Source organism: Rutidosis leptorrhynchoides, chromosome 7 (genome assembly GCF_046630445.1).
Source record: "Rutidosis leptorrhynchoides isolate AG116_Rl617_1_P2 chromosome 7, CSIRO_AGI_Rlap_v1, whole genome shotgun sequence".
Taxonomy (NCBI): Eukaryota; Viridiplantae; Streptophyta; class Magnoliopsida; order Asterales; family Asteraceae; genus Rutidosis; species Rutidosis leptorrhynchoides.
Window position 1 is genome coordinate 361,300,103 of NC_092339.1, and position 6,176 is coordinate 361,306,278.

The window sequence follows — 6,176 nt, forward strand, 5'->3', positions numbered from 1 at the left end:
CAGATACAGATATAAACTATACGAGCCTAAACAGAGTTATATATATACATATACGAATACATACATAGATAAATATAAATACGCCTGTATACGGCTTAACATCTACATTCGATTTACTTTAAAAATCTGAATCTGTTTATGCAGCAATCAAAAACAGTGCTTGATTTGTCTTCTGCCTCTTAACTGATTTCAAGAATTGGAATCCATTACAGTAATTAACAAAATTTGTTACCCATCCCTATCGAGTTCTATTTCTTTCGGTACGATGGATTCATGTCAAATTCTTGTCGAGTCTGTTAGACTACAAAACAAATTGTAATTGAACGAATTTAGAGGTAACAATATCAATCGACCTTTATATAGTCCTCTGCTTATACACTTCGATTTAAAAACAGAAACTATATACAGCTTATTTCCCTGTTCTTGTTACATTTTCACACAAACTTGATTTCAAACGATTTTGCAAAATGTATTAATGCCATTGTGTTAGGAATCTCTTATCAAATCTTTCTGCAAAATCTTGGCTTTCCATTCCTATTATTCAAATCGAATTTCGAAGTCAAAGGTAATCTTTAAAAAAGTCAAATAATCTGATTATCATGAAATTCGAGTTATCCGTTGTGTTTCTTGGGCAATTAACGGTCCAGAAAGATTCTAAACATGATTTAAAACCTTCTTCATGTTATAATCTTTGGCTAAAACATCTTTAAAATTCGAAATTGAATTTGAGTTCTTCAAGTGTTTAACGAGTTCCTGCCGCTGCTACTGACCTTGTGTTTAAATATATTTTTTTCTCAATCTACCACAAAAAAACGTTCTGTATCAATTTCATATTCAGTTTCAAATCTTAAGGTCGTTAAAAAGATTTTTAAGAAAATTGCTGGGTCGACTGAGTTGGGAAGAAGAAGAGAAACAGAAACAGAAATGGATTGGTTATATGTTTTTAAAACGGGTTATAATCAGAAAAGCAAAGCAGATGGACTGGTTTGGGTGTTGGGTCGGTTACCGAGAGGTCTCGGGTTCGAGCCTGTGCAATGGTGTATTTTTTTTGGAACTTGATTTCTTCAAAGGTTGTATTTTTATATCATTATTATTATTATTATTATTATTATTATTATTATTATTATTATTATTATTATTATTATTATTATTATTATTATTATTATTATTATTATTATTATTGTTATTAGTATTATTATCATTAAGAATTAATGTTATATTTGATGTTATTATTATTAAGTATTATGAATATCATTTATTATATGTGATAACAATTAAAACTTATTAATATTATCATTATTAATATTATTATTACTAGTGTTAATTATTATTATTATTATTACTAGTATCGTAATTATTGTCATTGTTATTATTATCAATAGATGTATTGTTATTGTTATTATTATCATTATCATTATTATTAATGACATAAGTATTAAAATTAATATTATTATCATTAAAATGATTATTAATATAGTTATCACTAAACATATTATCGATTGGAGTAAAATGTTTATTTTTATAGTTAGTATTATTATTAGTACTAGTAGTACTATTATCATCGACACGATTTTTCATATACATTATTTTATCATCATTATTATTAAAAGTAATATTTTTATCATGATTATTAAGATTATATTTTTTACTTAAAATTTACATTTTTATTATTATTATTACTTTGAGTATTATCATTATCATTATCATATTTGACTACAAATAATGTGACAAATGTTATTATAAAAAAATTAATATTTTCAGCATCATTATTAAATTTAATTATTTACTATTTTGGTATTATCATTAATTTAACAAATATATGATATTTGTATATAAGTATATTTAATAAGCATAACTTAACTATATTAATATTTATATATATGAAATCAATAATAAAACCTATAAAACATTAAATATAACAATTACATCATTTATAATAATATATAAATTGGTTCGATTGCAGTTATATGTATTAATATATATACGAATGATATAGGTTCGTGAATCTGAGGCCAACCCTGCATTGTTCAATGTCGTCATACGTATTTTTACTACAAAATACAGTATCGTGAGTTTCATTTGCCTTTTTACCCTTTATATTTTTGGGCTGAGAATACCTGCGCAATTTTTATAAATGTTTTACGAAATAGACACAAGTAATTGAAACTACATTATATGGGTGAATGATCGAATTCGAATATGCCCCTTTTGCTTGGTAACCTAAGAATTAGTAAACCGATCTACTAATTGACGCGAATCCTAAAGATAGATCTATTGGGCCTAACGAACCCCATCCATTGGATATGATGCTTTAGTACTTTGATGTTGTTTTATATCATGTCCGAAGGATTTCCCTGAATGATAGGGGATATTCTTATATGCATCTTGTTAATGTCGGTTACCAGGTGTTCACTATATGAATGATTTTTGTCTCTATACATGGGACGTATATTTATGAGAACTGGAAATGAAATTCTTGTGGTCTATTGAAATGATAAAAATGAATGATTATGATAAACTAAAGAACTCACCAACCTTTTGGTTGACACTTTAAAGCATGTTTATTCTCAGGTATTAAAGAAATCTTCCGCTGTGCATTAGCTCATTTTAAAGACATTACTTGGAGTCTTTCATGACATTCATTTTGAAAGACGTTGCATTCGAGTCATTGAGTTCATCAAGATTATTATTAAGTCAATTATAGTTTGGATAGTGGATATTATGAAAGAGTATGCATGTCTGTCAATTTTCGATGTAAAGAAAGTTTATCTTTTAAAAATGAATGCAATGTTTGTAAAATGTATCATATAGAGGTCAAGTACCTCGCGATGAAACCAAATGTAATGTATTCGTCCAGATGGATTACGACGGGTCTCTACAGATTCAAAGCTAGGATTGTTGCCAAAGGCTACAATCAAAGATAATGAATAGATTTTGATGAGATTTTTTTGCTTGTTGTGAAAATGGCTACTGTTAGGTGTATGATTAATATTACTGTTCAAAATTATTGTGATTTGTTTCAACTTGATATCAATAATACTTTCTTGTATGGTGATCTTGATGAGTGTGTCTATATGACTTTACCATTAGAATATTATAGTGAAAATGAAAAAAGAGTCTGCAAATTGAAAAGATCACTCTATGGATTAAAACAGGCACCCAGAAAATGGAATGAAAAATTATCCTCTGCTTTAATTGAAAATAGCTTCAGACAAAGTTTAAATGACTATTCTTTGTTTATAAAGTGTGGGAAAGATGTCTTCATTGTAATTTTAGTTTATGTTGATGATATTGTTGTAATAGGTAACAATACATGTGAAATTAACAAGTTTAAAGACTTCTTAAAAACTAAGTTTCAAATAAAAGATTTAGGAGTTCTTAAATATTTTATGGGAATTGAGGTTATTAGAGAAAATAAAAATATATGTTTATCTCAAAGAAAATATACTCTTGATCTATTAACTAAGTTTGGGTTATCGAACTATAAACCTATTTATACACCTTAGAACCTAATCTCAAATTTAATAGTGATAATGATCATAATGATTTCCCTTTAAAGAATATCACTGAATATCAAAGATTGATTGAGAGATTAATATACTTTATTCTAACCAGACCTGATATCTATTATTCTGTTCATGTTTTAAGTCAATATATGCATGCACCTAGGGTTTCTCATTTAAAATGTGCATTGAGAGTTTTGAGATATCTCAAATCTGCACCTGAAAAAGGTATTTGTATCAGTAAGAGTAATGATATTAATCTTGTCTGTTATGTAGATTCTGATTGGGTAAAAGAATTATGGCTATGAAATCTGTAACAGGGTATTGCTTATTTCTAAATGGTTCACTTCTTACTTGGAAAAGTAAAAAAGCAAAATAGTATTTCCAGATCTTCTGAAGAGGATGAGTTAGAGCCCTTGCAGATGCATCATGTGAGGTAGTTTGGGTTTTAAAAGTTCTTAAAGATTTTGGTAAAAGTTGCAATATTCCTGTTCAAGTTCATATTGATAATTCTGCAGCAATCAAGATTGCTGCAAATCCTGTTTTTCATGAAAAAACAAAACATTTTGATTTGAATCTGCACTTTGTTAGGGAAAAAATCAGTAAAGGTGTAATTCAAACTAAAAAGATTGATTCTGCAAATAATAAAGTTGTTGTTTTTACAAAAGGGTTGTGTTCTTTTGAACACAACAAAATGTGTAATCTTCTTGGTTTAACAGACTGTTTTGGCAATCAGATTGAGGAGGGATATTGAAATAGTCAATCTAATTTGCATTCTTATATATATGATACTTAGTGTGTGATTAGTTGTGCAGGTTTCCTGAATCAAGACTAGATGGGCTATTGCACAAAGTGGATTAAGTTACACATGAAGATAAGAAGAGCTAAACCCTTTATGGATCGAGTATAAGTTAAAAGTAGCTAAATACCTAGTATGTGGTGAAATTATACTTATACAACGACGGGACATAGTTGGGTTTAGTTTTGTTACTTCAGGGATTGTTTCTGTCGATTCCCATTTCTCGAAGATGTACAGGGGCATGATTGTCATTCTTGAAAGTTTGTTATGTGTCGGTGTTGTTTTTGATATAATCATCAGATTAGGGTTAGATGATATATTATTGATTCATTCATACAATTACATACACATTCATCTTCTCTGTATTTTTTGTCTAAGATCCTTAGTTAGGATTTGTGATTTGTGTTCATCTAGTTGATGAACAAAGTATTGTAAACATCTTTAATATTCAAGTGCTTGATTGGTGGTTTGATTTCTTGTTTATTCAAAGTATACGATCTTGTATACTTGTTGTTATAGATTCGATTTCATATTTTTTACACAAATGTTATGTCACGGATTACATCATTGCTTCAATAGTGATGTTTTTCATCGACCTTAATTGATTAAGTCAAAGAATTTTTAAGGTTTAAATTTTACAAAGAAATAAGATGTCGATCACGTATTAAACGGTAGAACTTAGTGGTCCCCATCTCCTGTTTGGCAAGTCGAGAAAACTAACGGACGACGAAAAAAACTCTCTTCGTACTTTCAACTTTTTGTTCCCTTTACTTGTCCGACGTTGATTTGTTCTTAATTTTCTATCGACGTGCTCCATCTGGTGTCGCTGCTCCTTTTTCTATAAGCTTCCTGTGACTAAGGTATGGTTTCGTGGTGTTATAGTTTTCTTTTGGTCGTGACCCTTTCAATTTGCACTTCAAGATTTATTACAGGACCTATCCATCATGTCACGTCTTGGTAAAGAGTTGAATGAGTCACAAGTTGCTTTCAAGATATTGAGTTATAGTGTTTGTTAGACCATTCATAACGTACATATACTCACGCCGTGGATTGTCCATGTGACAAAAGCCACACCCAAAAAATTGGGTAGCAGTGATGTGAGTTTGGGTATGGGAAACGCAACCGAAAGAAAGCTACGATGAAAACCACGAGCGTGGCTTTATTCTTATCGGATGAAATTTTTTTTATTTTTTTTTATTGTTTTTAACTTAAGTATATGTATCTCTTTTTTCTCGACTCTCAATTATATTTTACCAAATTATCACAACACTTTCAAACCACATTTAAATTCACACCATCATTACTTCACAATTTCAACCCGCGCCGCCACATAATAAAAAAAAGCCTCACGTTACCAACTCACCCACACCATTTTTACAATTTACAAATGGTCTTAACAAATGAGAACCTGAAACTTTGTATTTAAGAGTTAATATTCTCCAACTCTCCAAGTACATTATTTAGATATAATTAGTTTGCTCATTTTTATCAAGTATTACATATACATTTGGTTTGGAAGCCAAAACTATTGGTCAATATTTATCATGATTCATATATTTTCAAATCAACCCATGAAGATTTGTCACGTTTTCGTAGGTATATTTTTTCTTCAAATTTTTATGTAGTTGATAAAGTAAAACATCTTTATATTGTGCTATATTCCGCTATACTGAACTATAATTGCTACTAATAGGTTATGTACTAGTTCGACGTCCATACCAGTTTCTGAACACATAATTTGATGGCGAGGAAGCTCTTAACTCATAGACTTTTGCTCTTATTTTGTTTCAAAACTATGAATATGATTTTTAAGACTCATAGTCGTCTTTTTAAGTATTTATTTTTCTGTGTTTGAAGGATTTCATAATTCATTT